General features: G+C 38.1%; 1 protein-coding gene across 1 annotated transcript in view; it reads left to right on the forward strand.

The window, feature by feature from the left end:
- Positions 1-23,305, forward strand: part of HS3ST5 (heparan sulfate-glucosamine 3-sulfotransferase 5) — a 274,423-nt gene that overhangs the window by 156,027 nt on the left and 95,091 nt on the right. Inside the window, exon 3 of the mRNA XM_024756692.1 lies at positions 4,795-4,904. The gene's annotated coding sequence lies outside the window, so the exon portion shown is untranslated. The remainder of the gene's footprint in view (positions 1-4,794; positions 4,905-23,305) is intronic.

Genomic DNA, 23,305 nt, shown 5'->3' on the forward strand with positions numbered 1-23,305 from the left:
GGCTATGTCTGCCGTTAGACTCAATGTAATTATATGTGAAGCAACAATTCCCTTATCTATTAGGAACACTTGCTGCGGCTAACTGCATTTCACTGTCTGGCAGATGAAATGCTGAATTAAAATCTCAAACTAGTTTTTCAAGTTTTTTTTTTTCCCCAGTCATTTAAAAACCTTTTAGCCTAGGGGAAGATGGTAGCCAGAAAAGAATGGAAAACAGATGGTATTTAAAGGCCTGAGCAAGATGAACAAAGCAGATGTACCTTCCTGGTTCTCAAATAGTCCCTCTCCATTGTGATTACTTTGAGACAGTTACAATCCTTTGGACTTTCTGAGGATGTTTGGAGTTAAGATAATGGTTGATAGTTGAAATGATAAATGGTAAATCAATACATAATTGGCTTTGATCACAATCTCATATTGTCTTATCTAAACAGGAGGGATATTAGTATATGTTACCTACATTCTTTGCAGAGAATGAGCCTAAGTCTAGCTCTTGAGAAATAATATCTTGTTCATTGTTTAGGGAACCAGGGAGAAGGACTGAAAGAAACAGAAGCAGATGGCATTTGAGGTAATTGAGGTACAGTATAGCTTGAAGGCATCCTGGAATGCCACATAATAGTACTAGTGTGAAAAGAGGTGAAATATTCTACACAGCTTCACTTGATGTGTAAGCTGAGTCAGATTTTATGTTCTGAATTAAAATTCCTAAAGGGTCGGGGCCAGGGGTGGAGAAGGGTGCAGATGGTTTGAGCTAATGTTAGAGAATGGTAGAAACATTCCCCCAACTATAAGCATTCATTGGAGAGTAGAAGGCCCAGGTTTTAATGAAATATTAAATTCTGCATATATTGGTATGAAAAGATATTAATATTGGGAAGAACAGATTTTAGTTACTAATAGGCCAGCCAAATGTGTTACCTTCACCTTTTAATTAAGAGATATATCTATTATGTTGTCTGTTTAAATAGAAGTTAAAATCAGAATGTATTAGACTGACACAAAGGAAGTTTTGTTGCACTGATTGTTACACACTTACGAATCATCTGCTAAAAACAGTGGCTCCTCCTAAATGTATTAAGGCCAAAATTAATTTATATTTAGATCCCTTTAAAGTTTAAATAATCATATCCTGTCTATAGACTATTTTTGCCTATGAGGTTAAAGTATATGTCACATGTATAAAGGAAACATCAAAGGCATATCAATATTTGATTCTACTACATGTTAGCCATGCCAGAGACCTTGCAGTCATACCTAATATAAACAGCTCACTGTGGGTTCACAACTGAAACAAACAAAAGATACAAACTGATTGTGATTTATTTTAATATTAAAATCTTACAGCACTTTTTAAGCTATTTTATAAATTAATTTCAAAATGGATGAGGCAGTAACATTGAGGTTTAGCTAATTATGTTTAAATTAAATATAAGCATTTAATATAACCATTTTAATTAAATACAAGACTCGGGCAACTAATCATTAAAAGTGGAATTGGTAACTTGAGATTTATCACTCTGAAACCACTTGTACCACATATCTAATGAGTTCTTTCCTCTACTTCAATGGAAGATAAAATGTATCTCCCCAAAGTGGCCGCTAATAAAAGATAACCCTTTCTTGTGTCATGGTTGTCAATTTGACATTGAACCAGAGCAAAAATGTCTACTTGCATACACAACTGTAGTTACTATTTGCTAAACCATTTTCAACTTGACTTATATTTTAGTTCTATAAGTGCCTAAGAAAACCCCTAATAATTGTAATAGCATTTATTACTGCAAAAGAAAATGGATATATTTTGGTTGAAATTTTTTATGATTTTTATAGAGGAGACTCTGAGGAAGAAGAAATCTAAATAATTTTGTGATTTAATTTTTTTAATTAAAATGATGTATTGCAATTTCAATTGCAGTTGAATTTGAGGAATAACACTGAATAGCTTCATTTTATAAATATACTTCAAACTTTATATTTGTAAGAATATACAAATGTGTTGCTATATTCAAATTTGTATATAAAAATGTGTATTTATTTAAAGAAATCATTGGCTTTTTCTTATGTTTCAGTCTTTTTTTTTTATTAAATTATAGTTGATTTATAATATATTAGTTTCAGTTATACAACATAGTGATTCAATATTTTTTAGATTATACTCCATTTAAAGTTATTATAAAATATTGGCTATATTCTCTTTGCTATAATATATTCTTGTATCTTATTTATTTTATACATCGTAATTTGTACCTCTTAATCTCCTACCCCTATCTTGTCCTTCTTCCCACTAGTAACCATTAGTTTATTCTCTATATCTGTGAGTCTGTGTCTGTTTTGTTATATTCATTCATTTGTTCTATATTTTAGATTTCACGTATAAGTGATATCATGTCTTTCTCTGACTTATTTCACTAAGCATAATGCCATCCAGGTCCATCCATGGTGTTGCAAATGGCAAATTTTCATTCTTTTTTATGGTTGAGTAATATTCCTGTGTGTGTACGTATACCACACCTTCTTTATCCATTCATCCGCTTATGGGACACTTAGGTTGCTTTCATATCTTGGCTACTGTAAATAATGCTGCTATAAACATTAAGGTGCATATATCTTTTGGAATTAGTGTTTTTGTTTCTTCAGATATATGTCCAGGAATGGAATTGCTAGTTCTAGGTTTAGTTTTTTGAGGAACCTCCATACTGTTTTCCATAATGACTACACCAGTTTACATTCCACCAACAGTTTACTAGGGTTCCCTTTTCTCCACATTGGCTAGTTCCTGTACTACAATGTAACTATCATTTAGCACATTTACCCTGACACATTGTAAGTGCTTAATAAATGTTTGTAAATTGAGTGAATAAATATGTTGATATATTTTATAAAACGTCTTTTAAAAGATTCTGTTTTAAAACCATTTATTGCGATATCTTACCTTCTACTTTAAGCTGCTCTATTAGAATAGCTGATAAAGCTGAAGTGCATCTACTTACGTCTTTGAAGGCAGTGTGTTTTTCTATTATCTATTGCTTTTCTGTGTTCTGGAAGTAGAACAAATATTAAGAATCTAAAAGAGAGCAGGGCCTCTGCTGGCTGAGAGAGTGTGATTTAAAGGCAAGTTAGCTTGTTTTGTTCCTTGTACTAAGTATCTGCAATTACTGATTGTCACATTTTTCTTCTGGTGTAAAAACTGAACTAATTGAAGGTACTACCCTTAGGGGACGAATTCTACAGTGTAATGAATGTTGAGTGCCCTCTTGAGTTTAGCATGTTAATTATTCATAATTATAATGATTTCTGTTTATTTGGGAACTTTAGAAATAATTCTGGTTTATCAAAACAAATTGAGAAACAAAGTAGTTGAGGCTTTGTTTTGTTTTATTTTATATCGAGGTCTCAGCAGGTATGTGAACATGCCAAGAAGTTCTCTGAGCAATGGAGCCAGTTTTCTGGCTAATAAGTGGATACTATTGATGTGTGCCATGTCCTGAAATAACTGAATGAACTTTACTCATTCTCTGGTTTCTCTAAAACTATTTGGGCAATATTGGGGTGGTGAGGGGAAGTGTTGACAAGGATTCAAATGGAAGAACTGGAAATAATGAATGAAAGCATGTTAATCAGAGAAGAAATACAATAGATTTGGTAGCTAGCTATTAGTCAAGTACATATAAAATTTTAAACGTTTTCCTTTTCTTGAAAGAGGTGTGTGTGTGTGTGTGTGTGTGTGTGTGTGTGTGTGTAGCTTTGCACTCTAAATATATTTGCATCCAGTGGACCCAAGTGAAAGATGGACATTCTAGCTATTTTGGACTGAATAATCTTTTCTTTTTTTTTTTTTTTTTTTTTTGGACACTCTTGTGGCCTCTCCCCTTGCGGAGCACAGGCTCCGGACGCGCAGGCTCAGCGGCCATGGCTCACGGGCCCAGCCGCTCCGCGGCATGTGGGATCTTCCCGGACCGGGGTACGAACCCGTTTCCCCTGCATTGACAGGCGGACTCTCAGCCACTGCGCCACCAGGGAAGCCCTGGACTGAGTAATCTTTATGTCTACTATTATCAAATACATATTAGTGTTAATGATGTATTAGGACTAGGCTCCTACAGTCTATTTAGACTTCATACACATTCTTAATAATAGCCTGAAATGACAATGAAATATTACTTTTTAAAAAGGAGTTTGTCATTGCAAATCTGTTACGTTGAAAATTTTTTTCATTTTCCCATCAATTTCTTTTTTCATCTTTCCAATACAACACTTTTTGTTTTAGAGCCATACATGTACTCTGCAGCTAGAGAATTACTCAGGTCTCCTAGTAATCTATATTCAACTTAGGAAGAAGCAGCAATTGCTTAATATATTCAAGGAGTAGCAAAGGTAAGAATGATTGATGAATATTCATCATATAGTTGTAGAAAGGCCAGTATATAGCATTTTTTAGAAGAGTACATTGAACCACTCTCAACCTAAAATCCTCAGCAACCAGATCAGAAACAAGAACATTACGTGAAAGTACATGTGGGTAGCCCCCAATTTACAAGTCCATCTCTGATCAAAGGGAATTAGCAATTACATATTCCAGGGTTAGGCTCAAATGTGAGCTCTGTCCTTCATCAACAAATTGTTTAATAAAAAGACTGGAAGTACTTTAAAAAAAAAAAAAGAAAGAAATGTTCTGATCATACCTAATATGCTTCTTCAAACACAAATTTTTAACCACAGATACTGAGGAGTGGAGAGAAAAAAAAAAAAAGACTAATGGGAAGATCACTTTGTCTCTGTCTCTACCCCCAGGTGCTAACAGAGCAGGGAACAAGCCAAAAGGACAGCAGATGCGGAGAGGCCATGGAGCATCCACCAACCAGATAATCATCGCTGGAATAACTGGAGGTGTCTGGATGTAGGTATGTGTACCAAAGACTTCTGTGTGTTCCTGCAATCCATCATCTAGCTTTCCCATTCATGTTATACACCTGCCGTCTCATCAGTCTTTTGGAAGCCCTACTTGGCAGGACTTGGAGGCATGCACATATGCACACAGCCACTCAGAAATGAAGGGCAGCTCTCCAGCAGGAGGTCCTCTCTCCTCTGTGGGCTTTTAAAACATTATACAAAATGACTTTAAACTGCCACCTGGGGCTTCCCTGGTGGCGCAGTGATTGAGAGTCCGCCTGCTGATGCAGGGGACACGGGTTCGTGCCCCGGTCCGGGAAGATCCCACATGCCGCGGAGCGGGTGGGCCCATGAGCCATGGCCGCTGAGCTTGCACGTCCGGAGCCTGTGCTCCACAACGGGAAAGGCCACGTACTGCAAAAAAAAAAGAACTGATTCTGTAATCTCAGCGTTCCCATATAGAAACATTTCCCACTGGCACTTAATCTTGTTTCCTGAACACAGAAGGCCTTTGTCTTTGCTGTCCCACTATCTGAAATAACTTTCCCAAATCCTCTCTGCTGGTTTTAGTTCTGTTTTCCTCCAAGACCTAAGTCAGGTTTCACGTACATGACAACATCTTGTTGATTCCCTATCCCAGTTCATTCCTTCCTTTCAAATGTGTGTAGGGCTTGTAGTCATACCTCTCCTCTGGCATTTGACAACTTCTATCATGTATGGTTGTTTCTCTCTTCATGCATCTATCCTGTGTCCTCAGTGTAGCTGTTTATTTCTGAAGAGGCAGGATCTGTTGCATTTTTGTATCAGAGTCCAGGACCAGGGGAAATGGGCTTGAAAAGAGCTACCATGATGGAGCGAGGCAACAAAGGGGTGTGGTCAAGAACACAGACTCTAGAGCAGGGCTGCCTGAGTTTGAGCTGCTGCCCAGCCAACTACTAGCTGTGTGACCTTGGCAAGGTTTTTTTAAAAACTTTCTATGGGGCTTCCCTGGTGGCACAGTGGTTATGAATCTGCCTGCCAATGCAGGGGACACGGGTTTGATCCCTGGCCCGGGAAGCTCCCACATGCCGCAGAGCAACTAAGCCTGCGTGCCACAACTACTGAAGCCACAACTACTGAAGGCCTAGAGCCCGTGCTCCACAACAAGAGAAGCCACAGCAATGAGAAGCCCACGCACCGCAACGAAGAGTAGGCCTCGCTCACCACAACCAGAGAAAAGCCCGTGAGCAGCAACAAAGACCCAACGCAGCCAAAAATAAAATAAATAAATTACTAAAAAAAAAACCCACAACAACTTTCTATGTCTTCATCTTCTCATCTCCAAAATAGGAATAATACATAATAATATGTCTAATACATATCAACCACTCAAAAATCATTACTTATTTGTTACTGTATATACAATAATAGTTCATCCATTTAATTTCTCAATAATACTAGAAGATAGATGGCATAATTCCTATTCTAAAAACTGGAACCCTGTGACCCTGAGCAGTCAGGTTACTGCCTAAGATTGAGAGAAGAAACAGAACGAGAACCAAAGTGTCTGATCCTAAACCCTGGGCTGTTTCACTCCCCACGCTGTCTTACACAGGTGCCTAGCGACTAGTTCATATTGATAATAATGAAATTTATTCTTCTCTTTTCTTATGGTTTAAACCAAATTTGACTCAACAAGTATTTCTAGTCCCAGGCACTGAAGGAGAAAGATGAAGAAAATACAAGATGGCTATTCCTACCCTAGGATGTTTTACAATCTAGGTGATTCAAGTAATGAAACAAAGCAGAAATATCTAACACATTTTTTAACCTCTTGTCTCTAGGTTCCTTATGAGACTGGCTCTTCCATGGTCCCTCCCTCACCCCATGTAATAATGTAGGTTGGACACAGTGTCATTGTTTACAAAGATAACACTTTGGGGTTTGGTGGAATGTGCTACTTAAGAGTAAACTATAAAATTTATGAGTTTTAAAATTGTTTTATTTTATTTGAAATTATTTTGGAGAATTTACAAAGAGCTCTATTAAACTTGGCAGACTAGCCCCTCTTGGAATCTCTCTATTTTGTAGGAAATTATCAGCAGTCTTGTTCTTCTCACTGCCAAAATTCCTCGGCTACTGCTACTTCATTTGTGCTGTAGCACTTAGCTCTGTGTTGGGATGTAGTAGATGATTGATAAATCCTTGATTAAGTTGAATTTTGTCACCCTACTAATACTTAAATATGCTCTGCTCTCCTGGCCTACCACTGAATTACAGAGTAACTTCAGAAGTCTCTGTGGACCTAGAGGAACTACCTTATGTGAAGCATACCCAAGAGAGAGGAGTGGAAGAACTAACATGTTTGAACACTTACCTTATTCTAGGTTTTTTACCCTGCATACAGCATTTTATTTAATTCTCAAAGTAACTCCATGGAATAGGTATTATTATATCCCCTTTACCAACAAGGAAGCTAAAATTCAGAGAGTTTAACGGACATATTATAAAAATCACAAAGCTGGTGAGAAAGAATTTCCAACACAAGTCTAATCAACCAAGCAAATGATGCAGTAGTAATGGCGGTGAAGTGAGGGCTCGATTCAGAGTTATGAGGCAGGGACTACGTTTTGACACTAACTACAAGTGACTCAGACACATCATAGAACCTCTTCATGCCTCAGTTTCCTCATCTCACATGACATTGTCAGGAGAATCAAAATATTTTATTTGTAAGATGGCTTTGAAATTATCATTAACATTACAAACATATAGTCACAGGCCTGGTAAATATAAATACTGAAACATTGGAGAAATCCCCAAATGGTTTGAAATTCCTAGTGGGCCATGGGGAGAAGGTGGAAGCATTGAAAGGAAGCAAAGACCAAACATGAAGAAACACCATGCCTGTGTAGGGACTCTGGGAGCAGATCTAGAAAAGATGGCTCTAGTACCAATGCTGACCCAATGCTGTTCAGTTACCAGTTACCACGTGACAGTTATCATGTCCTTCAATGTTGGGTATAATAGCCATAATCACTAAACCAAGGACTAGACACAGGACAAAAACATTGGAAATCAGGACTGTTGCATATGGAACCAGATACCTTGTATAAGGAATGGTTGTGTGGCAAGCTTCTCATTCGGAGGATTAAGAGTGATACTGTCCTTAAATACCTGGTTCAAAAATATGTACCCAGCTCCCAAAGTACCTAAAACAGCGGTCCCCAACCTTTTTGGCACCAGGGACCGGTTTCGTGGAACACAAGTTTTCCATGGACCGTGCCGTGGCGGGGGATGGTTTGGGGATGATTCAAGGGCATTACATTTACTGTGCACTTTATTTCTATTATCATTACATTGTAATATATAATGAAATAATTATGCAACTCACCACACTGCAGAATCAGTGGGAGCCCTGAGCTTGTTTTCTTGTAACTGGATCATCCCATCTGGGGGTGATGGGAGATAGTGACACCCAAAGTGTTTTGCTTATGTCCAGTCTACTCTGTAATCTCGTTCTGGTTGCTGTCACTGCAGAAAACCCTGCTTCACAAAGACAGGATGTTGGAAATGGAAGCAGGCATTTCAGTGCTTTTGTGGCAATCTTAGGATATTCTGCCTTGACTATTTTTTTTTAACATCTTTATTGGAGTATAATTGCTTTACAGTGATATGTTAGTTTCTGCTTTATAACAAAGTGAATCAGTTATACATATACATATGTTCCCATATCTCCTCCCTCTTGCGTCTCCCTCCCTCCCACCCACCCTATCCCACCTCTAGGTGGTCACAAATTACCGAGCTGATCTCCCTGTGCTATGCGGCTGCTTCCCACTAGCTATTTTACGTTTGGTAGTGTATATATGTCCATTCCACTCTCTCACTTTGTCACAGCTTACCCTTCCCCCTCCCCATATCCTCAAGTCCATTCTCTAGTAGGTCTGTGTCTTTATTCTAGTTTCTTCATGACCTTTTTTTTTTTCTTAGATTCCATATATATGTGTTAGCATACGGTATTTGTTTTTCTCTTTCTGACTTACTTCACTCTGTATGACAGACTCTAGGTCCATCCACCTCACTACAAATAACTCAATTTTGTTTCTTTTCATGGCTGAGTAATATTCCATTGTATATATGTACCACATCTGCCTTGACTTTAATCCAGAATGTGTGGAGATTTGAAGTTGTCTCAAACATACTTTTAAGGCCGCCGTCATTTGTGATCTCAAGAAGTTGATCCACTTCTAGCACAAAGTCAATTCACCTGGCTTATTCACAAATGGGTCGCGGATCCATTCCTTCCCAATTTGGGAGTCTTTTGTGGTTGGGAAGTAATGCTCAGACTCTTTTGAAAGCTGAAATAGGTGATCATGCACCAGCTAGGAGAAAGAAGTCCCTGGCTCAGTCTTTTTCAAAATCTTTGCTAATGTTTACAGCATGTCAAAAATCCCAATGTTCACTCATCGCCCCCATAATTCCAGTTTGGCTTTGAATGCAGCCACTTTATCTGCTGACTTGAACACAGCTGTCATTCTCCCCTGAAGTGACAGATTGAGTTCGTTGAGCAGGTTGAATATGTAACACAAGTAAGCAAGTTTTGCGACCCGTTCCGTGTCACTGAAATGTGCTGCCAGTGGTGACTGTTTTTCTGAAAGGAATCTCTGCAGCGGCTCTCGTAACTCAGAAACTCTGACCAGTGATCTGCCTTTAGAAAGCCATCTCACTTCTGTGTATAAGAGAAGACGTGTGTGCTCTGCGTCCATCTCCTCACAGAGCTGCGCAAACAGACGTGAGTTAAGGGCACGTACTTTAATGTGGTTGATAATTTTAATCACCTCCTGCAAAAAGTTGTTAAGTTCAGGTGACATTTTTTAGCTAGCCAGCATTTCTCTATGGATGACACAGTGCATAGACTCACATTCAGAAACGACCTCTTTGACCCGAGTAGTGAAACCAGAAAGCTGTCCAGTCATGGCAGCCGCTCCATCCACGCATATACCAACACAAAATGACCAATTCAGTTTTCCTGATATGTAATCATTCAAAGACTTGAATAGTTCTGCAGCTGTGGTGTTGGTTGGCAACAAAAGTGCACATAACATATCCTCATGCACATCCTTCTGAAAAAAATATGGCACAAAAACAAGCATTGTTGCCCTGCTGTCAACATCGGTAGACTCGTCGACCTGGATTGCGTACCATGGTGACTCATTAATCCTCTCTAACAATTGTGCCTCAATATCCTCTGCTATTTCATCAATTCGTCTAGTTATGGTGCTAGCCAAAAGAGGAACATGTGCCACCTTTTGAACAGCATCCTCTCCCAAAAGTTCACAACAAATGTCCTTAGCGGCAGGCAGGATCAACTCTTCACCAATAGTAAAGGGCTTCTTAGCTTTAGCAATGCAGTTAGCCACTAAGAATGATGCTCTCGGTACAGACACATTTGATGAAATGGTGGCCTTCAATAATTGCTTCTGTTCTTTGTGTTCACTTTTTTTTCTTTTGAAAAACTCCAAAGTCTTGTCTTTTAATGCAGGGTGCTTGGTCTCCATGTGGCGAAAAAGTTTTGAAGGTTTCATGGCTTCATTGGATAGCCGGTTGCCACATATTATACAAAGCGGGCTTGGAGAATGTGAATCACCTCTTGCAATGAACGTGTAATTTAAGTAGGACTCTTGGTATTTTCTTTTAAATGCAGCTTTCTTTTTGTTGGCAGTCTTAAAGTCTTCTGCTGTCTCATCATTGGGTCTTCCCCCTTTTCAAAGAAGCTCTCCAGTGGTGTTTGTTTTTTACTCTTTTTGGCGAGGGTTAGCTTGTGGGCTTCCCAAACTGACTGAGACAAGTGCGCAGTGCGGGAAAGAGGCACAGATGGAAGTGGTAAATAAAATAATGGGCGGGCCACGCGTGGACTAAAATAAGTGTCAGATTCTGACTTAAAGCCTGCCACCAGATGCAGCTGTACAATTTAAGTACATCAACTCATTTGCCACTATAAAGCCTGCCACCAGATGCAGCTTCATTGTCATTTGCCACTCACTGATAGGGTTTTGATATGAGTCTGCAAGCAGTTGATTTATTATGGTCTCTGTGCAGTCAGACCTCTCTGCTAATGATAATCTGTATTTGCAGCCGCTCCCCAGCGCTAGCATCACCGCCTCAGCTCCACCTCAGATCATCAGGTATTAGAGTCTCATAAAGAGCGCACAACCTAGATCCCTCACATGTGCAGTTCACAGTAGGGTTCGTGCTCCTATGAGACTCCAATGCCACCGCTGATCTGACAGGAGGTGGTGCTCAGGTGGTAATGCAAGCGATGGGGAGTGACTGTAAATACAGATGAAGCTTTGCTCGCTGGCCCACTGCTCACCTCCTGCTGTGCGGCCCGGTTCCTAACAGGCCACGGACCGGTACTGGCCTGTGGCCCAGGGTTTGGGGACCCCTGACCTAAAACATCCTACAGGCCTCAGTGGGATCCAGCCTGCTGCTTCTTGAAACAATCTCTTCAAAAGTTTTTCAGAGGAATTAATGGCACTCAGGTTGTACCTGATGTCTGGTTTTGACCTTGTAGATGTTGAAGAGAAGTCAGTGTATTTGATGAGTTATTAAGCATGTGCTTCAGTTATTATGATAATAAAAACAGCTCAGTCTTAAAAAACTGTAAGGTGCTTTCCATTTCTGAGCATTTAATTGCATTCCTACTGAGTTTAGACAATAAATCATTAATCTCAGCATATGACCTAATGCATTTAGATTTAAGAAAATTACCCACATTTTTTCTACTCTTTTGTTTACATGCAAAGTTCCAGAAACCACCTACCAGATTTTTTTAAATTGTATTTTAACCTGAATGAGAACAAGTAACCTATCTGATACTTAGAACAGTATTCAAGAAGTAAAAGAGAAATTAAGAAACCACTTTGGTAAGTGTCTTTTGTGAAAGCCTGCCTAGAAGAGGCTTCCAAGATTACTGCTGATATGGAAAAGCTATCATCAATTGCTCAGTTTCAGCTGGCCAATTTCAGCTGTCAAGTATTCCTAAAACTATAGGCCTATGACAGTAACACATTTAACTTTTTTGAAGTAGCCTCCCTAATATTTTCAGTTTAGCATTATTGTTAATTATTAAGCATCTTGATGGTAGAAAGGGTTGCAAAGATAATGATTTCAATAATATAGCAACAAATGGCTAATTTGGGGAATATATTTAGGGTCTTGTCCTAAGTTATAGAAGTATTTTGTAAACTGTAAGTCACTATCTGAATATTATTTATAAGAATAATTTTTATAATACCAAATTATGTTTTTCTGAAAAGTACTGGAATATAACAGAGAAAAATGTTTCTATCTCCATTACTTAAAAAATATTCACACACATGTGTTCCTCAACACATAGTAGGATGGTACCCATCTCAGAGGAGACTCATGTGAATTATATTATCTGACATTCATAGAGGGCCTGCTCTATGCTGGACACTTTAAAATAGGTATCTCTCAGTCTTCACGATGTCCCTGCAAGGAGATTTTTTTTCCCCCATATATCTTTATACAGTTGGAGTTCAGAGAGGTTAATAAAGAGATTAGTAAACTAGTAAATGATAGCACCACAATTCAAGCCCTAATCTTTTAGACTCCTGTACTCATGCTCTTTAACTATTACGGAAGCCACTTACCTCCATAACAGATAGGAGGTAATGAGTCAAAAATAAAAATTCTGAAAGCAAAACAATAGCTACCATTTATTAATGTGCTGGGCCGTGTACTGGGCTAGGTGCCCTAGAGGCTTTAAATTCATTATCCTAATAACCAGCTCAGAAGAGTTTAATCATCTCAGGTTTTTCAAATTAAGTGGATGTTCTTTTGAAGTTTTTTTTATTGAAATATAGTTGATGTTCAATGTTGTATTAATTTCAAGCTTACTATGTAGTGATTTGACATGTGCATATATTATGTAATGATCTTCATAATAAGTCTAGTAACCATCTGTCCCCAAAATTATCATAAGATTATTGACCACATTGCTTATGCAGTATATTACATCCCCATGGCTTATTTATTTTATAACTGGAGGTTTGTACCTCTTAATCCCCTTCACCTATTTCACCCACCTCCATCCCCTTCCACTCTGGCAACCCTGTTTCTTCTGTGTATCTAAAAGTCTGTTTTCATTTTGTTTTGTTGTGTTTGTTTGTTTTGTTTTTTAGATTCCGCATATAAGTGAAATCTTATGGTGATTGTCTTTCTCTGCCTGGCTCATTTTATTTAGCATAATACCCTGTAGGTCCATTCATGTTATCGCAAATGGCAAGATTTCTTTCTTTAATTGCTGAGTAATATTCCATTTTGTGTGTGTGTGTGTGTGTGTGTGTACAACATCTTCTTTATCCATTCATCACTGATGGACACTTAAGTTGCTTCCATATCTTGCCTTTGCAAATAATGCTGCCATGCATATTGGCGTACATATGTCTTTTCAAATTAGTGTTTCTGTTTTCTTCAGGTAAATATCCAGAAGTGAAATTGCTGGATTGTATGGCAGTTCTGTTTTTAATTTTTTGAGGAACCTCCATACTGTTTTCCATAGTGGCTGCACCAATTTACATTCCCACCAACTGTGCACAAAGGTTCCCTTTTCTCCACATCCTCGTCAACACTTATTATTTGTTGTCTTTTTGGTAATAGCCATTCTGACAGGTGTGAGGTGATATCTCAATGGTTTTAATTTGCATTTCCCTGATGTTTAGTGATATTGGCCGTCTTTTCATGTGTCTGCTGGTCATCTGTATGTCTTCTTTGGAAAAATGTCTATTTGTGTTCTCTGCCCAATTTTTAATTGGGTTGTTGTTTTTTTGATGTTGTGTTGTATGCGTTCTTTGTATATTTTGGATATTAACCTCTTAACAGATATATCATTTGCAAATATCTTCTCCCATTCAGTAGGCTGTCTTTCATTTTGTTGATAGTTTCCTTCATTGTGTGAAAGGTTTTTAGTTTGATGTAGTCTCATTTGTTTATTTTTGCTTTTGTTGCCCTTACCTGAGGAAAAAAAAAATCTAAAAAAAATATTTCTAAGACCAAGTATCACAGTGTATTGCCTATGTTTTCTTCTAGGAGTTTTATGGTTTCAGGTCTTACATTTAAGTTTTTAATCTATTTTGAGTTTATTTTTGTATATGGTGTGAGAAAGTCATCCAGTTTGATTCTTTTGCATGCAGCCATTCAGTTTTCCCAGCACCATTTATTGAAGAGGCTGTCTTTTCCCCACTGTTTGTTCTTGCCTCCTTTGTCACAGATTGATTGACCATAGAAGTACGGATTCATTTCTGGGCTCTCAATTCTGTTCCATTGAGCTATGCAGCTGTTTTTGTGCTAGTACCACACTGTTTTGATTACTGTAGCTTTGTAGTATGGTTTCAAATTAAGGCACATGATACCTCCAGCTTTTTTTCAATATTGCATTGACTATTTGGAGTCTTTTGTGTTTCAATGCAAAATTTAGGATTATTTGTTGTTGTTCTGTGAAAAATGCCCTTAGTACTTCAATAGGGATTGCATTTAATCTATAGATTGCCTTGGGGAATATGGCCATTTTAACAATATTAATTCTTCCAGTCCATAAGCATGGTTACTTTCTATTTGTGTCATCTTGCAACTTCTTTGATCATTGTATTATAGTTTTCAGAGTACAAGTCTTATACCTCTTTGGTTAGATTTATTCGTAGATATTTCATGCTTTTTGATGTAATTGTAAGTGGGATTGTTTTCTTAATTTCCCTTTCTGATAGTTCATTTTTAATGTGTATAAATGCAACAGATTTCTGTATATTAATTTTGTACCTTACTGAATTCATTTATTAGTTCTAATAGTTTTTTGGTGGCATCTTTTAAGATTTTCTATATATAGTATTATGTCATCTGCAAACAGTGACAGTTTGACTTCTTCCTTTCCAATTTGGACTCCTTTTATTTCAAATGAATTGGATATTAATATTCTCATCTGCCTTGTGAGAAATTTAAGGTTCAAGGCATTGAGTTACTAACTCAAGATGGCACCCCTGGTAAGTAGCAGAACCGAGTTGCCAACTCCGGTCTTGCCAAGTTCCAAAATTCATAATCTTTCTACAGACTATTATAAGCTAAAATATAATATATGTCTGGGCTTCCCTGGTGGCGCAGTGGTTGAGAGTCCGCCTGCCAATGCAGGGGACACGGGTTCGTGCCCCGGTCCGGGAAGATCCCATATGCCGCGGAGCGGCTAGGCCCGTGAGCCATGGCCGCTGAGCCTGCGCATCCGGAGCCTGTGCTCCGCAACGGGGGAGGCCACAACAGTGAGAGGCCCGCGTACCAGAAAAAAAAAAAATATATATATATGTCTGATTTATATTTTAGGTTGTGTAGTACTACATCATTATCTTTTTTCTCTGAATTTATTCTCAGAGTGATTTTAGTTTTGTTTAGAAATTACTGAGCTTTCTGTTAGTAAGAAACTTCCAGAAAATTAGCACTAATTCAATGAATATGCACTAGTCTCTGTTTCTTCTAATAGTGCTCATGTTTACATTAAAGTCAGAGTTAACATTAACTATCTAATGTGCCCAGGTTATACTTTATAATCTAGAATTTCACTAAGAACTTAAGAATTGAAACATGTATTAAATTTAGGAAAACTGTCTCATTTACATAAATTGCTGTGCTGGAATACTACAAGTTACAAACACAACTGGATAGCTTTCATCCTAATCTTACAAGAAGCCTAGAGCAGCATTGTGCATTCATCAATTAAACAAATATCTATTGATTGCCAACTATTTTTAGAAGTGTGTGCTAGGGAGATTGGCAGATAATAAGAACTCAAACACCCTTGCCCTCAACGACCTTTACAAACTAATTAGGGAGAAAAGACATGATAACTATTAAGCAACAAAGACTGAGTTAAGTAATATTGCAACAGTGAAATAAATCATGTTAAACACCAAAAAATGGACGCTTCAATTTCATGGCTGTAGGTGCTGACTATGGGTTGAAGTGGGAAAAAAAGCCTTTCCGAAGGAAGGCAACTGGCTAGGCAGAGAGGATGGATGGCACTGGCCGGGCCGGTGTTTGTGGTGGAGGTGCCCAGGCAGCAAGTACATTTATTATCCTGAAGGTTTGTGCAGGGGAACTGGAAAAGATAAGATTGGAAAAGGAGGTCAGGCCAGATAGCCAAAGGCTTCGATTCTAGCTGAAGACTCTGGCCTTTGGCCTCCGGGTGATGGGGAGTCATTGAAAAATTTTGAGCAGGGGAATGACATATTAAAATAGTGCTTTAAAAAAGATTAATTTGGCAGGGAGGATGGTTTGGTGGAAAGAGAACAAGAGCAAAGAAACTACTGCAATAATTTCGGTCTAAGGTGATGACGTTCTGGACAGAGTAACAATGGGACTAGAAGGAAAGAAATAAATGCAAGAGAGCATGCAAAGAAAGACATAAAAGAAGGTGATGACTAGATACGGGAGAGAGAGGCACAAAATAGATTAACTTTAAATTCTGTTTAGGACTTCTATAGTTTATAAAAGTGGATAGAGTTCACTGGATGTTATATACAGTAATCATGGTCTGAGATGTCATTAGATTCAAGGAAGATCTTGCTTTTACTCAATGTAGCATTACTTTTAGCAAAATCTACAGTGATGTCCTGCTTTCCAAGAGATAGTAGATGATATTGTAAAAATGCCTGAGAGAATAATTCTAACTGTATATCATAGTAGTAATAGTAATAATAATAATAACAACCATAGTTACAGAATGGTAGCAAAATTAGACGAGTAAAGAAAATTTAGCAAAACACTGATATTTAATTTACCTCCAGAATTCCAATTTATTAGTTTAGCTGTTGTATTTTCTACCAAACTGACTTCTAAAACAGTAATTGAATGTCTAGAGTACATTATTTTCACACATTATTGATATGATCCTCTAGTAATTTGGGGTTTATTTGGTGCCTTCCCCCAAGGATTATTTCCATTGTCTTCAAGATGTCTTTGTATAATAATTATTTTACTTATAGATGGAAAAATTAAGCCATAGAGAAAGTGAATTCAAATGACTTATCCATGGTGGTGTGAGAGCAGAAGAATATATCTTTCCTATGGATCCAGTGGACTACATAGATAAAATAAAACTAGAAAGACATCAATATTCTTTTCAGTTGTTTAGGTTTAATAAAAATACCCAGTGCCAGGCAAATGCAACCTTCTTCCCTAGAACGAACACACACACACACACACTCTCTCTCTCTCTCTCTCTCTCTCTCTCTCTCTCTCTCTCCATTGCATTACTATGAGATATATATATATATATCAGTTACTTCAAAAAGCAAGTGTCATTTTAATATTACTTAGATGCTGTTTTTAGTGCATCAAGTAAGACATATTGTGTCTTCTAATATTAATTCATTCCCCACTTAGCATTGTTAAGAATATTTATGTTCTAGTATAGAACAAAACATATTGTTATCCATTTTCCCCAGCTTTGATATAAAAGCATTCTTCAGTTGTTTTCTAGGGACGAATGTTGTCAAAGTTTGACAGTAATTTATGTTGTCAGTCCATGACGTTGATTTTATGGCAGCCAACACAACTATTGTCCATTTATGAGAAACCCGAGGACCACTCCAGGTCTCGGCAAAGGCCGTTTGATACCTGCCCTCTCATATGGCTGACCTTGAGGGGAGCTGAGTTTGGTAATTTATGGCAAACGCTATCTAGGAAGACCTATTTGCAAGATTCACTGTCATTTAGTTCTAAACGATCATTGCCGAGTCCAGAGACAATCTGAGCTCCTGACAGAGCAATCCCATAAAAAATATTGCCTACCCACCCAGGTGTCCTTTCCAATTATCTGGAGTAGAAATTAATACTTTTAAAAGCTGCTAGTTTTTGAAGGGTTATTACAATTTATTCCAGCTGTTTCTTTTGCACATTATGATGAATTAGTTTATTACACCATCATTTTCCATGTCAGCTTTTTAGAAGATTGAACCATAATGTTGAAACATTAGTGTGAATGGCAAACATACTATTTTACAGTTGAGTAATATATTTCTTTGAGAAAAATGTGCTCAGTTTTTAATAACAGGTAATTTTATGTTTATGTTCCCTAATGCTGTTGTCAGGTATTATTTATTTCTGTTTGGTAAGAAGTAGAGAACTTTCTCTTAAAATGTTAATGGTGGTTTAGACAGATTTTTAGAGTCATAGTAAGAATATATGACTTAAAAGTAGAAAATATAAATTGTAAGTGTTTTTCCCTGAAAGCTCATATTTTCTAAGGTTTTCTTGACACCAATTTAACATATGATTAATTCCAGGGAGAGTAATACTTCTGTCTTAATTTTTTCTCTAAAGTTAGTGGACAGGAAGGTGGATTTTTTATTCGTTTTTCTAAGGTTCTAACAAGTTTCAAGTTTTTCTTTAATAAAAAAACTTTTTTATCCTAAATGATTTGTTGCTTCATAAATCATTTAGTGATGTTCTATCATTTACAGGTACTTTGTAAATAATATTAATTAGCACTTTAATAGAGATTTATTTTTTTCAGTCATTGTTCTCTATTATTGTCTACTAAAATTGTAAAGAAGTATAGTTAATTTGCTATTTACCAGATATTAAAAAATACTCATTTTACCTCTGTGTGACAAAGATTGATTAGATGTATTCTAAAGAGTACTCAGTGTTCTATATTTTTATTCACATACCAAATATTTTTTGGGTGCCGGTTACGCGCCAGTTATTGTAAACTGTGTGGAGTTGGGACAGAGCCATAGCAACATTTTAGAAATTTATTCTTTTTATTTCTGTTACAATTATTTTTATCCCTACGATTTTGAAAAAATACAAATCCACCAAATTCTGAATCCTGAGTAAACTGAGCATGTAAACAAATTCAGTAACACTTTGGAAGCTTTACATTTGCTACCTCCAATCCCACAAATGCTTGCCAAAGGAAATAGCGTTTTTTGCTTTCTCATCAAACACATTTGTTTCTTTAGCAAACGTTTTCAATATTGAAGTATTTATTTTTGTTGATATGACTGAAACAAATGTTAGTTTTAGCAGAATTACGATTCACAACATTCTGTACATTTTTCCGATTGTGCCAGAGGATTTCTTGATAACGTATAGTCTGATAATGGGAGTGCCAAAGTTTCTTTTTTCGGGGGGTGGATTTTTACTGAAGTATGGTATACATACAGGGAAAATGCACACATAATAGGTATACAGCTCAATGCATGGTCACAAAGCGAGCAGATCTGTGTAAGCAGTGCTCAAATCAAGAGACAAAAATCACCAGCATTCTAGCAAACATCCCTGTGTCCTAACAGCTACCACCTCCCACCCTCACCCTAGTAAACATTCTTCTGATTTGTGGCATCTTAGATTACATTAGGTTCTTTTTGGTTTTGTTTGTTTTTTGTTTGGTTGGTTTTTTTTTTTCGGTACGCGGGCCTCTCACTGTTGTGGCCTCTCCTGTTGTGGAGCACAGGCTCCGGACGCGCAGGCTCAGCGGCCATGACTCACGGGCCCAGCCGCTCCGCGGCATGTGGGATCTTCTTGGACCGGGACACGAACCCGTGTCCCCTGCATCGGCCAGCGGACTCCCAACCACTGCGCCACCAGGGAAGCCCTAGGTTCTTTTTTGAACTTTATACAAATAAAATCATGATAAAAGTATGACATCTTTTCCTCAACGTAATGTTTTCGAGATTCAGCTACATGGTTGTATGTAGTTGTACTTTATTGTCATTGCCACATGGTGTATTTCTGCATTTAAATATACCATATATTGGGCTTCCCTGGTGGCGCAGTGGTTGAGAGTCCGCCTGCCGATGCACATATATTATTTACCCAGTCTACAGTGATCACTAGATTGATTATATTTGGGGATTATTGCCAAAAAATGCTTGTATGAGCATTAACATATATATCACTTGATGAAAAATGAAAGCATTGCTGTTGGAAATATCCTAGGAGTAGAATAGCTGTGTCTCAGGATAGGTATAGATTCAGGTTTCATAAATACTGCCAAACATTTTCCAGAGTCCCGGTAATCTCTTACACTTACTAGTTATTTTCCTTTGATCCCCAAGCTTAAAAATAACTGGGGAGAATTGGAGCGAATAATTTCTAGGTTTCTTTCAGGCCAGAAATTCTGTAATTCAGTACTTGTTTACAGTGGAGAACATTAGCATCGATTTCAACATAAGGCAAATAATGAAAGTCTGCTATTTGGTTTTCCATTATATTTCTCTATTTACATTTGCATCTGGATTTGACTGTTAATGAACCTGAGCATTCACATTTTATGCTAAATAATGAAATTACAGTAACTGATGCAGAAGAGCTGGAAAGTTTTCTGGTTTGCCCAATTGCGTTTTTTTCATGTACACAGAACGTTGTTTGCCAGGCTGATGGTAATAACTAGCCAAATGCAAAACAGTCTCTCCCTTCAATGTCCCTGGTTATTTCCACTGGAGTAAATCAGGGGTTGTAGGTGTACATCTCTTTTGGTATTTTACACAAAACAAGTACTCAGTACAGTTTTGATGAACTCATTTATCCATTTTGTTGAATGGGTTTTTTTTGTGGGGGGAGGGCTTTGGGGGTTTCATAGAATCTTGGTTCTACCAACTGACTTTGGCCAAATTATTAATCTCCGTTAGTCTTATTTTCTTCATCTGCAATGTGGAGAAATAATAGAACTTGCCTCATGGATCACTGTGAGAACAAATGACATAGCACACGTGAAGCACTTCACACAGTGCCTACACGTGATACCCAATAAATATCAGGTGGCGTTATTGTTTTTTAAATTTTAAGATGGGTATTCTTCCAACCTCTGTCTAAAAATAGTAAAGATTCTGTTGTTCATACTTTGTGGATAGACAGCTATGCTATAAAGTCAATCAGAACCTGACAGCTAGATTTTATTCTTCTTTTTATTACTTCTTCCACAAATAAGTATTGAGTACCTACTATGTGCTATGCACTATGCAACATTGTACACCTACAATCCCTGATTTCACCATAAACAGTCCAGACACTGCTCTGGGCACAGAGCTGATATGGCTCACAAGTCCTCACGCAGTGAATGTGTGGTGGGACTCGGTATGAAGGGGAAGTCCAGACACTATGGATTGCACAGAAGAGGCCCTTCACTTCAGGAAGACTTCCTGGAGGAAGTGACAGCTCAACTAACAACTGATAGATGCATACGACTTAACCAGGTGAGGGAGGGGTAAGGAATGTACAAGAGCTAGAGCATACCAGGCAGAGGAAATAGTATGAGCGGACTGGAAGATTTTCAGAAAGGCTGAAACTTAGCAGACTAGATATGGGGAAAAGAAAATGAAATGTGTCCAGAAAAAGAGGTAAGGCTAAAAAGGTAAGGAGATGCCAATCCATTAAGCCCTTATAGATTGGACTTTGGACTTTGGACTTTACCCTGACGATAATGAGAAACCATTGAATGGTTTTAAATTTGAGTATCTTGATCAGATTTGTATATTAGAAGGACCACTTGGTACAGAGTGAGGAATGGATTGTGTGGGAACAAGACAGGAGGCAGGAAGACCAGATAGGAGGTTGGGACAGTAAAAAGGGTGGAGGGGGCTTCCCTGGTGGCACAGTGGTTGAGAGTCCGCCTGCCGATGCAGGGGACACGGGTTCGTGCCCTGGTCCGGGAAGGACCCACATGCTGCGGAGCGGCTGGGCCCGTGAGCCATGGCCGCTGAGCCTGCGCGTCCAGAGCCTGTGCTCCGCAACAGGAGAGGCCACAACAGTGAGAGGCCCGCATACCGCAAAAAAAAAAAAAAAGTGGGGGGGAGGTATCAGCAGTCTGGATTCAGGTCTCAGCAGTGAAAACAGGGAGAAGAGAAGAGGATGGATAAAAAATATCTCACTTGGAAATCTAGGATGGCACCCACAGTCCTAGCACAAATAATGGAATGGACAGTCATAGATATCACTGAAGGAAAGAAAACAGGAGGTGGAGGTGGAAGATGTATATATTCGAGCTTTGGTGCTTGAAGGCTCGTTGAGTTTGAAGTGCCTGTGTTATCTAAGTGCAGAAGACCAGTAAGAGCTAAATAAATAGCTTTGAGTTTAGGAGAGAAATCTTAGCTGAAGATGTAAATAACACGATGATTGCAGCAGCCGTGAACACCAGACAGGTTGCTTAAGCAGAGTTTAGAGTGAGAAGACAGAGGCTTAGAACAGAGCCCTGAGGTAAAGCCATATTTCAGATATAGATGGAATAAGAGGGGCCTCAAAGGACACTGAGAAGGAACAGCCACAGACGTGGTAGGAAAATGTAGAGCATGGTTATCGTGATGGCCAATGGGATAAAATGTTTTTAGAAGAAGAGAATGAATGGCTGGTGGTGGCAGATGCTGCCAAGGTATGAAATAAGCTGGATACTGAGACGTGTAACCACCAGATTTGGCAACAAGAAGATCTGTGGAAACTTTGCTAGGAAGTGGCTGGCTTTGAGCAAGTCGAGGTACAAATAATAAATGGAAACATAACTAAGATTTGATGGAATTTCAGGTAAATGTGATGACTAAATAGCACGTTACAGAACTATATTAGTAAGGTCATTACTCTGAGATCTGTTAAATACATATTTTAAAACTTAAATACAACAGCTACAAAATATTTACCACTTCGATCATGTTTTCTTTTTCCATAATGGGTGTTCATCACTGGTTTAACATATACCTTTGAATCATAAAAACGTTCTTTAGAAGAATATGAATTTTATGTCTTAATCTGATTAGTAACTCGCCTCCTGAAACTCAGCTGAGAATTCTAAAGAAACAGGAATGGGGTGAGGGAGAATGTTCCTTTTAGAGAAACTCCTTTTGGAGATTTTTTTGTTAATGTTGCAAAGAATAGAATGTGGAAGCAAAGCATGGAGGAATTCCAGCTGTAAGGAAAGTTCCTGTCCTTGCATTTACATATACGCAGATTCAAACTTGGAGAGAGAATCTACTGCTTGGCGGAAAAGTTGGTGACTCATTGTTGTGAGCTAAGAGGGTACATGTTATAAATTATAAGCAGGAGAAGCAAGTTCTGTTTTCCCTGCCCTGTTCCACTGTTGAAAATTCTTTCATTTTCAGCTCCTTTCATTTCAGGAGCAGCTCCTGTTGGGGCACCAGGGTAAAGCGTAGCAAATTCATTTAGGAGGGTGTAGGAACACTATGTGAAAGCACTGCTTCCAATTCATCTATAAATGTAGGGTGCGTTTATCCTCACATTTCACACCAAGCCCCAAACCAGTTTAATGCGTGAGATTCGTGTTTAAAAGAGATTTGAAAAGGATCGTGTTTGGGGAATTTTCCTTTTAAAAATATATAAGGGGCTTCGCTGGTGGCGCAGTGGTTGAGAGTCC

Source organism: Neophocaena asiaeorientalis, unplaced genomic scaffold, assembly GCF_003031525.2.
Source record: "Neophocaena asiaeorientalis asiaeorientalis breed wild unplaced genomic scaffold, Neophocaena_asiaeorientalis_V1.1 scaffold125, whole genome shotgun sequence".
Taxonomy (NCBI): Eukaryota; Metazoa; Chordata; class Mammalia; order Artiodactyla; family Phocoenidae; genus Neophocaena; species Neophocaena asiaeorientalis.